The 20,469-nt window shown below is 37.5% G+C and overlaps 1 pseudogene; it reads right to left on the reverse strand.

Moving 5' to 3' along the window:
- Positions 1-3,454: 3,454 nt before the first annotated feature.
- On the reverse strand, positions 3,455-4,749 carry LOC139002581 (NAD kinase pseudogene; annotated as a pseudogene).
- Between the last annotated feature and the right edge of the window lie 15,720 nt (positions 4,750-20,469).

Below are 20,469 nucleotides of genomic sequence, written 5' to 3' on the forward strand. Positions count from 1 at the left end.
AGGTAACTTAACTGCTTTTCTCTTGCAGCTTTTAATATTCTCTCTTTGTCTTTTACCCTTGGCTTTTTAATTATGATGTGTCTCAGTGTGGGTCTTTTCGGGTTTCTCTTGTTTGGGACTCTCTTCACTTCCAGGACTTGTAAGTCTATTTCTTTCCCAAGTAGGGGAAGTTTTCTGTCATTATTTCTTCAAATAGGTTTTCAATATCTTGCCCTCTCTTTCCTCCTTCTGGCACACCTATAATGTGAATATTGGTATGCTTGAAGTTGTCCCAGAGGGACCTTACACTATCCTCATACTTTTAGATTATTTTTTCTTTTTGATTTTCTGATTGGGTATTTTTTGTTTCTTTATATTCCAAATTGTTGATTGCTTCTTAGAATCCTCTACTCTACTATTAAATTCTTGTTATTACTTTTTTCAGTTAGTGTATGCTTAATTTTTAACTGGTCCTTTGAAATTCTTACTAAGGTCTTTAAAAGTCTCACTAAGTCCCTTGAAGCTCTCATTGATATCCTTGAGCAACCTTATAATCATTGTTTTGAACTCTTTATCTAGTAGTTTGCTTGCTTCCATTTCATTTAGTTCTTTTTCTGGAGATTTCTTCTGTTTTTTCATTTGTGACCTGTTTCTTTGTCTCCAGATTTTTGCTGATCCCTGTGTTTGTTTCTATGTATTAGGTAGAGCTGTTATGTCTCCTGGACTTGGTGGAGTTGCCTTATGTAATAGGTGCCCTGCTTCTCCAGTCACCTGAGCTGGGAACTCTAGGTGTGCCCCTGTGTGGGCCATTTGCAGTCTTGTAGTTGAGCCTTGATTGCTGTTGGCATCATAGGGAGGAACTGACTTCCAGGTCAATTGGCTGTGAGGACCATCTGTGACTACAGTGGAAGAACTACTGTGCAGGAGACACCCCTATGGAGCAGGACTTGCTTCAATGGAGGTTTGGTGCTCACTGAGTCTACCCTTGGGTGTGTTACTTGTGGATGTGTAGAGTTGTAGTCTCCTTTGGTCTGAAGCTGTCCCCCAGGTACACTGGCTCTGGGGGCTCCAGGGATGTGCAAAGTCAGCCATTGTCTGGGGCCACTAGGCAGGAGCTACAGAATGATCTGAGGATGAATGCTACTTCTGCTGGACTTGAAAGTGCCAAGGCAAGGCCAAGTTCTCAAGTAAGGTAGGCTGCTGCTAATGCCAGGTGTTGGGCTCACTAATGCCAGCTGCTGCTTGTTTTAGAGATTTTAGGAAAGTCTGAAGCCTGAGCCAGGACAGGCCATTCATACAGAAAATCCACTGCAAATATCTTGGGTGGGGCTGCAAATTGGATGGGGTAGGGTCTCAGGGAATCATCAGGATGTAGAGAACAGTGTGAGTGAGTCATGCTGATGGAAACTTAGCTATGGTTTCCAGTCAGCTCTGGAATGGCAGAGGTCCCAGTATAGGAACAATGACTCTTGTGAGCACCCCTGTCTTGGAGAAAGACACCCCCTAGTTATTGCTCCAAAACCAGACAATTCAGTTTCTCCCCATATGTCCCTGGATCCCCCCTAGCTGCTGCTCCAGCGCTGGCACACAGAAGGAGTGAGGCCATGTGAGTTTGTTTGTCGGCCCCCACTCAGCCACAATCTCCACTGGTTTTTACAGCCCAGTATTATGGGGATTTCTCTTCCCAACTCTGGAACCCTGGGCTGGGGATCTGTTATGGGGCTGGGACCCCTTGCTCCTCATTGGAGTTCTCCACAGCCTAGATTTTCCTCCTGATTAAAAAAACACCACACGTGGGTGTTGGATCAACCTGTTCTGTGCCTCGGCCCCTACTACTAGTATCAGTATTCTTTCTTCTTTACTTCTCTAGTTGTAGAACTTCCATTCAATCAGATTTCAGGTGGTTCTGAATGATGGTTGTTCTGTATTTTAGTTGTAATTTTGATGTAGTTGTGGGAGGTGGTGAGTACAGGTGTTTACTTAAGCATGCATTTTGGTTTTCTAGCAGGAATTCTTTTTTTTTTTTTAAATATATTTTATTGATTTTTTACAGAGAAGAAGGAAGAAGGACAGAGAGTTAGAAACATCCATGAGAGAGAAACATTGATCAGCTGCCTCCTGCACGCCCCCTACTGGGGATGTGCCCGCAACCAAGGTACATGCCCTTGACCGGAATCGAACCTGGGACCCTTGAGTCCGCAGGCCGACGCTCTATCCACTGATCCAAACCGGTTCGGTTCGGCTCTAGCAGGAATTCTTAATGATTTGGGAAATCTCTTCACTGAGGGAGTCCCAAATTATTATTATTCATTTTACCATCATTATGTTAACCCCTCAAGTTAATCAAACATGTTCATAATCTGTTTTTATTTCTAAAAATTTGTCTGTCTAGCCCTGGCTGGTGTTGCTCAGTGGTATATATAGCATTGTCCCACATACTGAAGGGTTGAAGGTTCAATTTCTGGTCCAGAGCACATACCTGAGTTGTAGGTTTGTTCCCAGCTCAGTCAGGGCATGTGCAGGATGCAACTCATTGATGTGCTTCTCCCTCTCTTTCTCTCTTCCCATTCCCTCCTTCTCTTCTACTCTCTCTAAAATTCAAAAGAAAAAATATCCTAGGATGAGGATTAAGTAAACAAACAAATAAATATTCTGATTGTCCCATAAGATTATAATGGAGCTGAAAAATTCTTATAACCTTGTGATGTTGTAGCCATCATAACTTCATATTGCATGATATAACACACACAATTACGTACAGAACATAATACTCTATAATGACTACAAATGACTATGGTACTGGTTTATGTATTTACTATATGATACTTTTTATACTTATTTAGAGTATATTCTTTCTACTTATTAAAAACAACCAAAAAGTTTGTTGTAAACAGTATGCCATATTGCACAGCCAGCAACACTGATTGTATTAATTTCATTGACATGCAGCACTGACAGTTATATTTTATAATTTAAATCTGATCACATATTTCTTCAAGTTAAATACATTAGATGATTATTCTTTATCAGAAAAATAGTTTAAATTTCTTATTATGTCACAAAATAGTCTTAATAATCGGGCCTCATCTAATTTTCCCTCTTTACCTTCTCTCCCCTTATTTAACTAAATTTTTTTTTCCCCCGGAAGGAGGACTCAGCTGTGAGACTTCAACACCAAAGGATAGATCCAGCCATTCTGATGCCTCTCAATGTGATAGACTGATCTGTGGAAGTTTCCTGACAAGGAGCACGAAGAGCCCATGCAGTTGGGCTTCCCTGCCCAGGGACTGGCCCTGACTGTTGCTTGCTTGGCATATTCAGAAATGCAAAAAAAGGTCAGATTTAAAATTTTAAAAATGGTTGATCTGGTTGACAAAGGCAGACTCTGGGGCTCCTCTGGCTACAGACAGAAGTGATGTCACACCTGATGCCTGCAGGGCATGTGACCTTGGACCACAGAGTGCAGCAGGCAAGGCTAGCTCTCCTCCCCCTCCTGGTCCGGGAAGTGAGCCTGCTGCTTGTGCACGTTCCAGTGAAAACTCTGGGCCAGGGTCTAGGGCCAGTCGCTCACAGGGGCTCTCACGCAGATGGAGGGGAGCGGGTAGCACTAGGTGGTGCTGCTGATGCTGTCTCCATGGCGGATCTCCTGCCTCTTTCGTCCATTGCAGGACACCCACACGATGCTCCGGTGACAACACGATCTTGAGCTCGACTCCTGAAGGGACCAGGATGGGCCGGAATGGCAGTGAGTGGGGACAGATGTGCATGATCATGATGGCCGACATGTTGGGTTGAATCATGGAGACCCCCGCTGCCACCTTGTATGCCGCCGGTCGGGACAATCATGCCATCACCCTGCACTGTGGTGATGAAGTATCCGTCCAGGTAGACGTCCATGTTGGACAGGTGAGAGGAAGGGCCTCTGTCAATCACCACTTTGTTCAAGACCTGCTTGAACATGTGACCGTGTGACCTGCTTCCTGGCCTCCGTGTCCCAGTCGGAGGCTGGGACCCCATTCTCACTGACCCCATTAGTCATGGCAGTCTCCTTCCCTCTGAGCTCCTTCACGACCTTGACCTTCAGCCAGCTCCGAAGAACAATAGCTGCATTTCCCTGTATCACCTGAGTAACTTGGGTCGGAAAGTTCTGGAAGTTGAAGGGGGTCAGGAAGCCTGGGGGAGCCCAGGAACAACGCCAAGACCTGAGGCAAGCTGCCCTGGGCGCCGGCACTCAGCTGCAAGAGGAGGCAGGCACAGGGCAGGGTCCTGTGCCTCCCAGGCAGATGATGAAATCGGTCCGGTCAGAAAGATCATCAAGTCTTCTTTGAAGGGGCAGAACTTCTTCACCGGCCAAAACTGTCGTCTCCCTAGATGGCAGGGTCTTCTAGAAACTTCTCCACATAACGATGGAGTTGTTCTCCTCCATCAGGCTGCAGCATGCTGGCATCCTGGGTCTTCTTGATGGCGAGGACGCTCTTTGGGGACTTGCTCCACGTCAGCCGCTGGCTGGCAGGTCCTGGATGTGCACAATGGTCTGGGGGTTCTGCAGCACACAGGCCTTGGGTCCGAAAGAGGTCACTGGCCAGAGCGGGTCCTCCTGACCTCCTTGGTGCTCACCAAGGCGGCGTGGCAGGCAGGCTGCGGGACTCGGCGCGACCGGGTCAGGTGGCCCAGAGTGGCATCCTCATCCCGTGGCAGCACCGCAGTGGGAAGAATCGCATCTGTGCTCGGCCCCCTCTGCACGTTGACTTTCTCTGGCTCCATCTCCATCAATGATGAACCAGGGCTTTGGTCAGAAGAACGCTGATCCCTTTTTTGCCCTGGGGGCCTGCAGGACCCTCCCCTCCCCCTGCTCCCAGGTGCCAGGCACCAGCCAGTCCTAACTAACTTCTTACTCCACCCAAATAAATAACCCCAAAAGTTACTTCATACATTATGATATCTCACAACTTACAACAGCCTTTATGTGTTTGTTTATTTATTTATTTATTTATTTATTTATTTATTTATTTATTGGTTGTTGTTGATGTTGATCCTTACCCAAGGATATTTTTCCATTGATTTTTAGAGAGAGTGGGATGGGAGAGGGAGAGAAAAACATCCATGCACATTGATTGGTTGCTTATTACATGACCAACCAAGGCAGGGGAACCTGCAACCAAAGTACATGACTTTGACGGAATTAAATCCAGCACCATTCAGACCCCAGCCATGCTCTATCCTCTGAGCCAAACTGGCTAGGGTACAACAGCCTTTAAATGTACTGTTCCCCATACCTATATTCTATTTTCTCTGGCAAACTTCATATTCCCGTTATTAGTGCTGTATACTGTACTCAAAATATAATATCTACTCATATAGTTTAATATATTTTAATTAAATAATTTAAAGTTTCCTACCTAAAGTTTCATTATATTTTAGTTCATAGGTACATAAAGTATATATTTTTTCTATATCTCCCAGAAATGTTCTAGTAATATCTTCTGTGCTTTAGTGCTCTGCCTGTTTAATTGTTTATTTTTTAGGTTATATTTTTTCAACAAAGAAATGAATTAGTTGCTAAAACTAAATAGTATTAAAATGCTTTTAGTGCAATCTAACAAACTTCACATCCACTCTTCCGTATCCTTAGATCCACTATGCAGGAAAATATTTTCAACTACTTCTGGTAAGGTATCTTTGAAAGTTATATGCAGACTCCTAAATTATATCATCCACTATTATGTGTATTAGTTATAGACATTATCAATTGAGTCTCTCTACAGAAGTTGAGAATCAGCTTACACTATAGACCTCATCCACCTCTACTCATCCCTCCATTTTATTAAGTTAAATTATTCTGTTTTGTATAGAAATATATGTCCTCAAGAGTTCTTGATACTTAATTTTGATCCATAACAGTTTTCTGTTATTTTCTATAATAATTTATTGGGATGTTAAGGCATTGCTAGGTCTGATTATTTATAATATTAGGTATTACATGAACATTTAAAAGGTTTTTTAAATGTTCCTTAATTGTTGAAAGTACTATTACAGATGTCCCTTTTTTTCCCCAATTGACCTCTTCCACTCTGCTCAGTTGCTCCCCGGCAAACCTCCACCCAGGCCTACTGCACGATTTTCTATGCCCATCAGTAATGCTTACCCTATATAATAAAAGACCAATATGTAAATCAACTGAATGGCAGAATCACAGGTTGCTATGATGCACACTGACACCAGAGGGCAGACGCTCAAGGCAGGAGCTGCCCCCTGGTGGTCAGTATGCTCCCACAGGGTGAGCATGGCTCAGCCAGAAATGGGGAGTGGGCCTAAGCTGGTAGGCAGACATCCCCTGAGGGATCCCAGACTGCAAGAGGGCACAAGCTGGGCTGAGGGATCTTCCCCAACCTCCAGTGCATTCACCAGGCCTCTAGTATGCATATAATTTCTTTGGTTAATCTTCCCACCCTCTTCTCTTCTCTTTCCTCTGATATCCATCAGTCTGTCTGTGCTTCCATGTCTCTGGATCTATTTTGTTGTCAGTTTATTTTGTTCATTAGATTCCACCTATGTGTGAGATCCTGTGATAATTGCCTTTCTCAGACTGGCTTTTGTCATTTAGCATAATACTATCCAGATTCCTCTATAATGCTTCAAAGGGTAAAAGGATTTTAACTTTGACCTTTGAGATCTTCCAATCTATATTATAAACTTTGTAATAGCAGTAAAAACAAAATAATTTATATTGCATACATACTGAATGACTATAAGCTATAGATTTGTGTTTGATTATGAGGCTATGAATTTATAATTGCAAGTATAAATTTAGGTTAGAAGTCACTTTCTATATCACAGTTACAACTTTCAATGAGCAGTTGGTATTTTCAATAATCCTGCCTCATTAAAAATTACTTTTACATCCTCAAATAAGTCTAGTTTTCACCAACTTTGTTTTTACAGTTTATTGATTTTTATTTAGTTGTTTGTTTTCCATTGCACATGTCAATAAAGGTATCTTACTTCTAATCTAGTATAATGTTAAGTTACTTTTTATAGTTCCCAAGATGATAAAGGAGGATTGTGGTGGAAGAAGCAGACAATTTTTAATCATCTAATTACTAACATAATTTATCTTTTCAAACCCAATGTTCAGAAATATAATTAGTGTTTATCAAATGTTCTTTCTCCCTCTCTCCCTCTCTTTTTCTTTCCTCTCTCTACTAAACTCTTATCTACATCTCCTCCTTCCCAGCACCCATTCTTTCTAATTCTGTCTCTTTGCAAATGGTCAAGGTATATTGAGTCCTATATATTGTAAAAACTTCAGAGGTTTATTTGTTGTCTTTTGAACCATTACATTTATATTTTATTCCAAACAATTATTTGAAACTTATTATAAATTACTAATTTATTTATTTTGTCAATAAATTTAGTTAAAAATAGCAGAGTTGAAGTACCCTAGTGAAAGATAAGGTTTTGCTAACAGCTTCATATCTAAATTTGGCTTTCTTTTCTTTCACACAGCATGACTATAGCTTTCAAATGGATTTTGCTCCTGGCAATGCCAACTTTTACCTATCAATTCTGATTAAAAATAACGTGTTGCTTGTGTATTTGGGCATGCATACCATACTGAAATATTTAAGAAACAGTTCCTATTTTTATTTTGTTTGATCACTTTCTACTTTCTGAGGAATTTTGTTGAAAATTTCAGAGAATATGTAACTTAACAGCCAAATAAGCTTTGAATTTATTATATATTTCAATAAATGTATTTGGGATCTGGATTATACATTTAGGCTTTTGGTAATTAAATGTGTACATGTTTTATTATAAATGCCTTCACTCACTAATAGAAATATATGAATTTGCACTTTAAAATAAATTTTGTTTTATAAAACACTAGAGGCCCGGTACACAAAATTTGTGCACAGGGTGGAGGGAGAGGGTTCCCTCAGCCGGGCCTGTACCCATTTGCAATCCGGGACCCCTTGGGGGATGTCTGACTGCCAGTTTAGGCCCGATTCCTGGGATCGGGCCTAAACTGGCAGTCGGATATCCCACTCACAATCCAGGACTGCTGGCTCCTAATCGCTCATCTGCCTGCTTGCCTTATCACACCTAACCCCTTTGCTTGCCTGCCTGATTGTCCCTAACCACCTCTGCCTGCCCTGCCTGATGCCCCTAACCACACTGCCTGACTGTCTGATTGCCCCTAGCCACTCACCTGCTTGCCTGATCACCCCTAACTGCCTCTGCCTTGGCCCCCATCATCGCAGCTTTGTCTGGAAGGACATCCGGAATGATGTCTGGAAAGTCATTTGGCTGTCCAGTCTAATTAGCATATTATGCCTTTATTATTAGAGATTAGATTATCTCAATGTGTCTAATAACATTTAGATGACTTTTCTTAATATTGTAAAAATGCAAAAATGACAAATAGTGAAAAGGAAAAAGGATATTCTATTGTATATTTTTAGTTTAATAATATAAGAATATTACTGATATAAATATCTCTCCATCTTTTAGAGAAGAACAATGAAAATTTTTAAGCACTAAGTCAACATTAATGATACATCATTTAATAAAATTTAAATAATTTTTAAACAAAATATTTACAGCCTTTGTTATTAATCATGAATGAATACAAATTTCTATGAAAAATGCCCACATGGAAGTAAATTGTAAGTAGAATATAAGTCTTTACTGCAATTTTTAAAAATTTTGTTCTGCTAACAATACAGTTTTGTTTTACTGTAGGCATTTTCTTTACCTCAGTGCTCCCATTCTCAAAAGGATTAGAGTTTCTCTTTGTTTACTCTCAGACACAGGAAAAGTATCATTATTTAATATTATCCATTAAATTTATTTATAGTTTCATTCATGATGACAACTTAGAAAGATCCTAAACTCACCTCTTCCAATGGACACACCAAATTTATAGCTATATATGGAACACTATTTTCTGATAAAGAACTGAAAACTGACAAGGTGACCCATTTACATCAGGAAAATGGGAGAGAAACCACATTGAACCAGGTAGAAAAGGCTGACATACAATTTCATCATAAATCCTATCTTGCTTATGGTGACCCACAATCAGGTAAAAACTCAAAACCAAGAGCTTCTCCCTAAGGATTGATGGGTTTATCCACATTAAGCAAACAAGTATTAAGAACAACACCTGAGAGATAAGCCTCCAAAATATGTCTTTGAAGACAAGTAAGGCTTGCACCCACAAGACCCTTGAGGCTGTGGTGAACTGAGGAATGGCTCCTAAAGGGCCTGCAAAAAGATTTAACTCACCCCATTGCCTAGTGCAATAGCAGCCCTTTGTAAAAACATGCAGACATGTGAAAGAGACTAATTTCCTATTTTTAAAAGCATTTGCATACTTTAGAAGCTGCTGATTGTCTGCCTTACAATGAGCCTGTATTTAGGTGTTTGATACCACACTTTGGGACAATGACTGGTCTTGGCACACCCTCAACTACAGGAAGCTAATAAATAATATAAGCTGCTTGGACAACCACCAGGGTGTAAAAGACATCTAAGGACTAGAGCAGGGTTGAATGATAAGCTTCATCTCCTACATAAGACCAACCCTTCAAGGAAAGATAGCTGCTTCATCTAATCCATAGAAACCAACACAGATTTAAGCAAATTGAAGAAACAAAGAAATGTATTCCAAATAAATGAACAAAATGAAACATTAGGAAAAAAATCTTGATGAAACAAAGACAAGTAATTTACCTTATAAAGAGTTTAAAGTAATGTCTGAGAATTCCCACTGTTGGAAATAGAATGAACACGGAAAGAAAATCAGTAAAGAGATAGGAAATATATATAAAAAAAAGTTCCAAATAAAAGTGACAGAGACACCAAATGCAATAACTAAACTGAAAAACATGTAAAAAGGGTCCAACATCTGACTAAATGAAGCAAATGAAAAGAAAAAAAAAATAGTGACCCTCAAGACAGGTCAGAGGAACCCATCCAATCAGAGTAGCAAAAAAAAAAAGTAAAGATATCTTAAGAGACTTAGCAGACAACATCACATAGATTAACATTTGTATTATAGAGATTTCAGAATGAGAAAGGGGATACAAAAAACTTATTTGAATAAATAATGTTTATTAAATGCTGAAAAAGAAAATCCAACTTACTACATACAAGGGAACCTCATAGAATATCAGCAGATTTTCCTAGGAGAGACTTTGAAGACCAGAAGAATAGGCAAAAATAGTCAAAGTGCTGGGGAAATTAATGACATAGAGACTAAAAAGACAGAAAAGATAATAAAATCAAGAACTGTTTTTTGGAAAATATAAACAAAACTGGTAAATCTTTAGCTGGACTCACCAAATTAGATGTAAAAGAGAAAACTGAAGCGGATACCACAGAAACACAAAGAATCATAAGAGATGACTATCAACAATTACATGTCAATAAATTGGACAAAATAGAAGAAAAGAATAAATTCCTAGACATACAGCCTTCCAATACTGAATTCTGAATAAATAGAAAATCTGAATAGACTGCATGCTGGTAATAAGACTGAATCAATAATTAAAAACCTCTCAACAAACAAAAATCCAGAAACAGATGGCTTCACTCGTAAATTATATAAAACATTCAAAGAACAATTAATACTAATCTTTCTCAAACTCTTCCAAAAATTAGAAGAGGAGGAAATACTTCCAAACTCATTTTATGAGGCCAGTGTTAATCTGTTACCAAAACCAGAAAAGAATGCCACAAAAAAAATTAAATTGTAGGCCAATAACCCTGATAAACACAGATGCAAAAATCATCAACAATTTTCATCATCAGCAAATTTAACAATACATTAAAAAGGGTCACAGCAAGATCAAATGGGATTTGTTCCAGAAATACAAAAATGGTTAAATATCCACAAATGCATGTGATATATCAAATTAACAAAAATATGATAAAAATCATTATGATCATGTCAATAGATGCAGAAAAATCATTTAACAAAACCCAACATCCATTTATGATAAAAACGATAAAAATTGTCAACCTAATTGGTGTAGAAGGAATTTCTCTCAACATAATAAAGGCCATATATAAAAAGCCCACACAGATAGCAACATACTTAATGTTGAAAATCTGAACTTTTTTCTCTAAAATGAGGAACAAGACAAAGATGGCCACTCTCAGTACTTTATTCAAGGTAGTATTTGAATATTTAGCTAGACTAATAAGGCAAAAAGAAAAACAAAGCAGTAAAATAAAAAAAAAATAAAACTGTCACTATTTCCAGATGGCATGAAATTGTATATGGAAAACCCTAACAATTCCACCAAAAAATCCTTAGAACTTGTAAATAAATTTAATAAAGTGGCAGATACAAAATCAATATACAGAAATCCATCAAGTTTTAATACACTGATGATGAACAATGTAAAGGAGAAATTAACATTTACAATTGCATGGAATAGAATAAAATACCTAGGGATACATTTAACCAAGAATATGAAAGACCTGTACACTGACACATTGATGAAAAATACTGACGAAGACACACAAAAAATGGAAAGATATTCTATGAACATGCTTTAGAAGAATTATTGCTGTTAAAGTGCCCATACTATCCAATGAAATCTATAGATGCCGTGCAATCTCTATCAAAATTCCAATGGCTTTTTTAAAGGAAATAGAACAAACTATCTAAAATTTGTATGAAACCATATATACACAAATACGAAACCAAGTAGCCAAAGCAATCTTGAGAAAGAATTACAAAGTTAGAGGCATCACATTATCTTTTATCAAACTTGGCATTGGCAAGACACATAGATTGTTGGAGCAGAATAGAGTGCCTCAAAAAAAACCACTCATATATGGTGAATTAATTTATGACAAAGGAGCCAAAATATACAATGAGGGAAAGACAGTCTCTTCAGTAAATGGTGCTAGGAAACTGAACAGTCACTTGGAAAAGAATAAAACTATCACTAGCTTAGACAAGATAAAAAAAATTAACTCAAAATAGATTAAAGACTTTAATGTAAGACCTGAAACCATAAAACTCCAAGAAGAAAACATAAGTGGTAAGTTCCTTGACATCAGTTTTGGCAATTAATTTTTTCATCTGTCATCAGAAGCAAAGATAACAAAATAAAAAATAAACAAGTGGGACTACATCAGACTATAAAGCTTTTGCACAGCAAAGAAACCATCAGCAAAATACTCAGTCTACTAAATGAGAGAAATATCTGAAAATATAAAAAATATTTATATATTTAAAGTCCAAAATATATAAAGAATTCACACAACTCAATGGCAAAAAAAAAAAAAAAAATCTAATTAAAAAATGGGCAGTGGATCTGAAGAGACATTTTTTTTTCCAAAGTAGACATACAGATGGCTAACAGGTTCATGAAAAGGTGTTTGGCATTCCTAATCAAAAGGTAAATGTGAATTAAAACCACAGTGAGATATCATGTCACACCTGTCAGAGGGACTATTATAAAAAATGATAACAAAGAGTAAGTGTTAATGAGGCTGTGGAGAAAAGGGAACTCTTATTGTGAGAACGTAAATTGGTGCACCGACTACCGAAAATAGTATGGGTATTTGTCAAAAATTTAAAAATAGAACTATCATATGGTCTAGCAATTCTACTTCTGGGTTTTATTTGAAAAAAACAAAACAAAACACTTACTTATAAAGATATATACATCCCTTTGTTTATTGCAGCTTTACTACAATAGCCAAGATGTAAAAGCAAACTATATGTCCACTGATGGATGAATTAATAAAGAAAATGTAATATATATATATATATATATATATATATATATATTTCCAATGGAATATTATTCTACCATAAAAAAAGAAATGAAATCTTGCCAGCAGTGAAAATATGGATGGACCTTGAGGGCATTATGATGAGTGAAATTAGTCAGAAAGAAAAAGACAAAGAACTTATGATCTCTCTCATTAATATATGTAATCTAAAAAACAAAACTAACAAACAAGTTCACAGAAGATACAAAGAATAAACTGGAGGGTTCCAGAGGCTGGGGGAGGGGAGATGGGCAAAGTAGATCAAATATGTCAAAAGATACCAACTTCCAGTCATGGGAATAAATACGTTATGGGAATGTAAAAAAAGAAAAGAAAAGAAAGAAAGAAAAAGCATAACAACTATACTTAATAATACTGTATTGCATCTTGGGAAGTTGCTAGGGGAGTAGACCTTAAATGATCACATTTTAAGAAAACAAATCTGACCCTCGTGGGTTTGGCTCAGTGGTTAGAGCGTTGGCCAGCAGACTGAAGGGTCCCAGGTTCCATTCCGGTCAAGGGCACTTACCTCCATTCCAGGCTCCTCCCTGGCCCGTGCCCTGGTCCGGTTGCATGCAGGAGGCAACCAATCAATGTGTTTCTCTCACGTAGATTTTTCTCTCTGTCTTTCCCTCTCTCCCATTCTCTCTAAAAGTCAATGGAAAAATATCCTCGGGTGAGGATTAAAAAATATAAAAGGCAAAAATACTATTATTATGTATGGTGACAAATATTAACTAGACATTATGGTGATCATTTCACAATATAAATAAATATCAAATCATTATGTTGTACACTTAAAACTAATATGATGTTATATGTCAAGTGTACCTCAACACAAATAAATTGAGGGAAAATGTGTATAGTATGCTTCTTGAGGTGGCCTATATTATCAACTTAGAATCTTCTAAAAATGTGATAATCTAGAATTAAATATTTTATTTTTAATTTTTACATCTTTCTCTGTAGGTGCTTTTTAAATATATATATATATTTTATTGATTTTTTACAGAGAGGAAGGGAGGGGAATAGAGTTAGAAACATCAATGAGAGAGAAACATAATCAGCTGCCTCCTACACACCCCCTACTGGAGATGTGCCCACAACCAAGGTACATGCCCTTGACCGGAATCGAACCTGGGACCTTTCAGTCCGCAGGCCGACGCTCTATCCACTGAGCCAAACTAGTTAGGGCTCTAGGTGCTTTTTGGTGTCTTTTATGAGTAACAGAATGAAGATTACTTGATTTAATAAATTTTTAATATTTTTATCACTGACAATACATCATCTTCAGATTTTGTCATTAGTTACATAAAACAAACATGAAATGGAAACATGAGCCTTCATAGTTTTCAAAACTTTAGTGACTTCTTTAAAAAAAAGTCCAGCCCAGCATTGAAGTTGGAGGGTGCGAGTTAGGTAAGGACACATGTGATGGAGAAGCTTCTCTTAGAGCAGACAGCGCACATTCCGCTTCCCATTATAGAGATTTGATATGTATGTCAAACCCACTCACTTTCAGTCCCATTTATGGCACTTACTTGATAGATCTGATAGTCAAATTGAGTCAAATTCAGTCAAAATGACTTTGAAAAAATTAGTTCCAATACAAAATGGTTTTAGTATGTATAAGGCAGAATTTTATAAAGATAAAATTTTAAAATAATATTTTTATGATCATACAGGATAATGATATTTAAAATGACAATGTTTATTATACATGGTCATTTTTTGTTAAAAGAAAAATAGAGTATAATTGATTTTTTCCTTTTGGAAAATATATATTCTTTAAAGTATTACATTTTAAAATATTTTGCAGTTAAAGGACTGAAAGTAATTTAGAAGTTTGGACCTTACCTACCCTACTGGGAGAAATATGAAGGAATCTAAAGTAAAATAACACTTGTGATACCTTAAGAAATGATGCTAAATTCACCTGAGGAACCATCTATGTGGTTAATTCTTTACTGGGATCTTAGAAAATAGAATTAGTATGAAATAAGAAAAGTGTCTCTTATTCTAAGAAAATCTCTTTGCTGTTTTCTTCACAAAAATATATTTTATTTTGTTAAATTCAAGATATCATCCAATCAAAATACGTTCTGATCATACATATATTAAAGTGTGAATAAATGTGCATTTTAGAAATGATTAAATATAAGAGAAAAGGCGCTAATGCAAGACTGCATTTTTAGGGCAAACAAACAACAATATCAGTAACAAAAAAATAATAATTTACTTAATGTTGTCAAATACCAAAATGTATAGAAAGCCACGTGGCAGCACACATTCAGGTGGTGTACTTTTTATTATAGAATGAATGGTAGCTATCCCCTCATTCTGTTTATAAAAGGTTGTGACAGTTTTACACACAAAGAAAAATTATATCTTCTGAATATTTTAGACAATAAAATGTTGAAGCACAAATTTTAAGGAGTACACCTACAGGTTTCTTATTTTTGAAGAAAATATGATATCCTCAGCAAGTGCCATTACCTTAGCCTAACCCTTTTGTTGATAGAGATATTTTATTATGATTGAAATATTCGCCTTCCTCATGCTTTTATAATTTATCATATATTAAGAAAGGCAAATAATAGTGAGATCTGATAGAAAAGATACATTGCTTATCCTTTTAGTTTCAGTTAATATGAATACAAGTCAGACATGTTATTCCTGGTTGTGGAAAGGCTAGATTTGGAGAGGAATTTTCTATATTGCACTGCTTTTTTTGTGGTCAAAATCAAAGTTGTAAGTCAATCATATTTAAATATTTAGGATAAATACAGGGAAGTAATTTAACCAGAATGTTTTTCAGCTTTCATGAAATATTAACTATATCCATTGGTGCTCCTTTTCAATTGACATTATTAAGAAGTGTTAAGGTAGGACAACCCATCCAGAAGCAGGACACTTCTGATGTGTAACTTTGGTTTAAGGGCTCCTCAGAAGCCTAACTAAACTTTTCTACTAACTGTACTGTGGTCTGGACTCTTGTCTCTGCATCCCTCCTTTGTCCCTTCTCTTCTGCACAATGTTCAGAATTGCATCTCAAGTGGATGGCTCTTTTTGTCTCCTGTCCCTGCTCCTGCCCTTGGAGGGAGTTCCCTCTGATAAACTTATTGCACTGGACGTCTAATCTAATCTTGGTTTCTGCCTCTCAGAGGACTTGAACTGAGGCAGTATTTATTTAAAAACAGAACAACAAAAACCACATATTGCATGACTCCATTTGTATGAAATATCCAGAATAGGCAAGTCCATAGAGAGAGACATATTAGTAGTTTCCCCTGACTTGGTGGAGGAAGGAATGGGGAATGACTGCTTAATGGGAAGTTTCTTTTTGGAATGAAATGTTCTAGAACTAGATAATGGTGATGCTTGAATAATACTGTGAATTTACTAAATGTTACTAATAGAAAATTTTATATATATTTTACAATACAGAAATGTATTATTAAAAAGGGGGCCTCATTTCTTTATTGTTGCTCATAGTGTGATATGTGAGATCCCATTATATGGGTTTCTATAAGGGAGTCTATGATATATAAAATTGGAAAAAATCTCAGTTCAATAAAATTAAATGGGTGTTTAGTTTTAAAACAAAACAACAAACAAAACAAAACCCTTGAGTGTTCCTATAGCTTCAATTTTCTTACAAAAATTAATATATTGTTTGATAGTGAATTATAGTATATCAATTGTACCAAAATTTTCAGATTTTTAGCAAATACATAATTATTCCTTCTACACACTAAGCCTTTTTTAATGTTATAATACCTACATTACAGACTGAGGGGGTCAAAGTAATTATTTTATTTATTAGTAATATAGTTTTATAAGGTTCCACCAGACGTGATACAAAAGCATGAATGCCTACTTTATGTAAAATGTGCAATCATTTCAAAGTAAATGATAGGCTACCTTTCAGATTCATGTTATATTTCACCGTGGAATTTGCTAGAGGCTCCTCAAAAGCTTTTGTTACCAGTAACCAAGTCCCAGATGGTTTGGAGGCCTATGTTGGACAGAATATTTCTGAACATTTCTCAGGAGAAAATCTGGTCTAACTGCTGATTCTGTTAGTAAAAATCTTTGTTATTTAGTATTTATTGAGCACATTTATGATGCTAACCTACACATACTAGGCACCGATCCTCTTCTTTTCCACAATTGACAGTGTCTTCATTGTTCTGTTCTAAAGGCTCCCGTTTTCTGTGGGAATTCCATAAGGCAGAAAAGTGCTTAAAAAAATACTTGGTTCATCTCCTTTGAAATGCTTTACTTATAGGCAATTTTGATTATGAAAATAAAGGTTAACCTGAGTATGATAATTTTCTTGTTATAATATCACTTTTAAGGTGCTCATTAAGGCCAAGTCATGCCAATTTTTCTTTATAGATGTTTCTAAATATCTAGTTTAGTTATATCAATTGATTATTATCTAAAAATGAGTTTAAATGCAATTCTCTACCCCAACTTAATTTATTTCTATCAGCTTTACACTAAGACAATTCCTATTTTAGTCAGAACAATATAAGAATACTCAGTCTCATAAAGTAACCATTTCAAAAAATATTTGATTACATCATCATAATAGTTCACCTCTTTTATAATGAAAAATATCAAGAAATCTGTAAATTATTATAGAAAGATCAAACATAGTGGTTTCCATGATTTCCTGAAATCCCAAATTCACTTTTGAAAGTTCAGTAATGTTTAAACTCATACAAATAAAAAAGATACAATGAAGGATATCAATGGAGGAAAGATTATAATACATTTTTGAAGACTTAAAAATGATGCAAAAATGCTGATAGGAAACATATACTTTCTGATGCATATGTGACGGTGCTTAAGTAAGGAGGGATAAAATCTACCCTGCAGAATTTAAGAGAGAATTTGTTCTCACAGAGGTTTGGGCCAACTGTGGTTGAGAATACAAAATGAAACTTACAGTTGAGGTTTAATTGAAGATTGACATATATGGCAGTCATCTACTTGCTCTAATTCTATGGCTGTATTTAAAGTATCATGAGATTTTTCAACAAAGACTCCACTAAAAAAACAACAAACAAACAAAAATACATCCTCTAAAGAAACTGAAATTGACCAATAATCTCTTTGCGAAAGTAGAAAAAAATGTAGAAAGTGGATTTTAGGAGAGAAAGAGAGAGAGAGAGAGGAAGAATGTAATTGACACCTTGGGTACATCAGTGCTAATAGTTTAAAATATATACAGGAGCTTTTTAATTTTTTTAAAATCTTTATTGTTCAGATTATTACAGATGTTCCTCTTTTTTTCCCCCCCATAGCTCCCCTCCACCCAGTTCGCACTACACTCCAGGCCTCCCCGCAACTGACCTCGTCCATAGGTATAAGTACTTTGTCCAATCTCTTCCTGCACGCCCCCCCACAACCCCTTCCCCCCAAGAATTGTCAGTCTGCTCCCTTTCCATGCCCCTGATTCTATTACATTCACCAGTCTGTTCTGTTCATCAGGTTTTTTATTCATTTGATTTTTAGGTTCACTTGTTGATAGATATGTATTTGTTGTCACTTTGTTGTTCATAATTTTTATCTTTACCTTTTTCTTCTTCCTCTTCTTAGAGAATACCCTTCAGCATTTCATATAATATTGGTTTTGTGGTGATGAACTCCTTTAGCTTTTTCTTGTCTGTGAAGCTCTTTATCTGACCTTCAATTCTAAATGATAGCTTTGCTGGGTAGAGTAATCTTGGTTATAGGTTCTTGCTATTCATCACTTTGCATATTTCTTGCCACTCCCTTCTGGCTTGCATAGTTTCTGTTGAGAAATCAGCTGGCAGTTGTTTGGGTACTCCCTTGTAGGTAACTAACTGTTTTTCTCTTGCTGCTTTTAATATTCTCTCTTTGTCTTTTGCCCTTGGCATTTACTTATGATGTGTCTTGGTGTGGTCCTCTTTGGATTCCTCTTGTTTGGGGTTCTCTGCACCTCCTGGACTTGTAAGTATATTTCTTTCACCAGGTAGGGGAAGTTTTCTGTCATTATTTCTTCAAATGGATTTTCAATGTCTTGCTCTCTCTCTTCTGCTGGCACCCCCATAATTCAGATGTTGGTACACTAGATGTTATTCCAGAGGCTTCTTACACTATCTTCATATTTTTGGATTTTTTTTTACTTTTTGCTTTTCCGGTTGGGTGTTTTTTGCTTCTTTGTATTTCAAATATTTGACTTGATTTTTGGGATCCTCTAGTTTGCTGTTCAATCTTTGTATATTATTCTTTATTTCAGTTAGTGTATGCTTAATTTCTGATTGGTCCTTTTTCATATCCTTGAGGGTCTCACTAAATTTCTTGGAGGTTTCCTGAAGATTCTTGAGTAACCTTATAACTGTGGTTTTGAACTCTATATCCAGTATTTTGCTTTCATTAATTTCTTTCATTTGTGACTTGTTTCTTTGTCTCCGCATTTTTGGCTGCTTCCCTCTGTTTGTTTCTATGTATTGGGTAGCTGCTAAGTCTTCTTTAGTTGATAGAGTGGCCTTGTGTGGTAGGTGTCCTATAGGGCCCAGTGGCTCAGCCTCCCCAGTCACCTGAGGTGGACGCTCTTGGTGCACCCCTCTGTGGGCTGTTTGCACAGTCTTATTGTAGTTAACCCTTGATTGCTGTTGGTATCACTGGGAGGAATTGACCTCCAGGCCAGTTGGCTGTGATGACCATCTGTGTCTATACTGGAAGATCTGTTGCATAGGAGACACCCTTATGGAGCAGTACTTGCTTCAGTGGGGCTTTGGTGCTCACTGAATCTGCCCCTTGAATGTGTTTCTTATGAATGTGAAGAGTTATAATCCAGTATGGTCTCACTCTGACCAATGGGTACACTGGCTCTTGGATCTCCAGGGAAGTGCAAGGTCAGCCACTGTCTGGGGCTGCCCAGCAGGAGCTACAGAGACATCTGAAGATTCCTCCTCTTTGTATGGGGTTTGGAAGTGCCCAGGAGAGGAGAGGGAGAGGAGAGGGAGAGGAGAGGGAGAGGGTCTGCTGCTGCCAGGCCTTCTTTTGGAAGCTCTGGGGCTTTCTGATCCAGCTGCAGTTTGTCAGGTCTTAGGTGGATAAAGGACAGGCCATTCATATGCAAAAGCCTCTGCTCACAGCTTGGGTGGGGTTGTAAATTGGGTGGGGCAGGGTCTCTGGGAATCACCAGGGCAGAGCAAACAGTAATGGCTGCCAGTCAGCCCTGCACTGGAGAGGACCCCATGTGTCCTCATCCCGCACACCTGTGCCAGAACAATGATAACTGCGAGCACCTCTGAGAGAAAGCCACCCTCCCATTTCTGTCCCGATGCCAGACAGACCAGTTTCTCCCCGTATGTGTCTGGGTCCCCCAGAATCTCACCCAGAACTGGAGTTCAGAGCAAGCGGGAGCTTGTATCTCCCTCCCTATTAAAAGAGCAGCACATCCAGATGCCAGCACTTTCTGCGCCTCCGCACCTCTTACCAGTCTCAATGTGCTTTCTTCACCTCTCTAGTTGTGGAACTTCCACTCCGCCTGCTTTCCTGTGGTTCTGGGTGGTCGTTGTTCTGCCTTTTAGCTGTAATTTTGATGTGGTTGTCAGAGGCAGCAAGTTTAGGTGTTTACCTATGCCGCCATCTTGGTTCTCTCTATACAGCACCTTTATTGAATTATAATTTACATGCCATGCAAATACC

This window comes from Myotis yumanensis, unplaced genomic scaffold, assembly GCF_028538775.1.
Source record: "Myotis yumanensis isolate MYYU_CA2020_CCGP unplaced genomic scaffold, mMyoYum1.0.hap1 SCAF_2, whole genome shotgun sequence".
Taxonomy (NCBI): Eukaryota; Metazoa; Chordata; class Mammalia; order Chiroptera; family Vespertilionidae; genus Myotis; species Myotis yumanensis.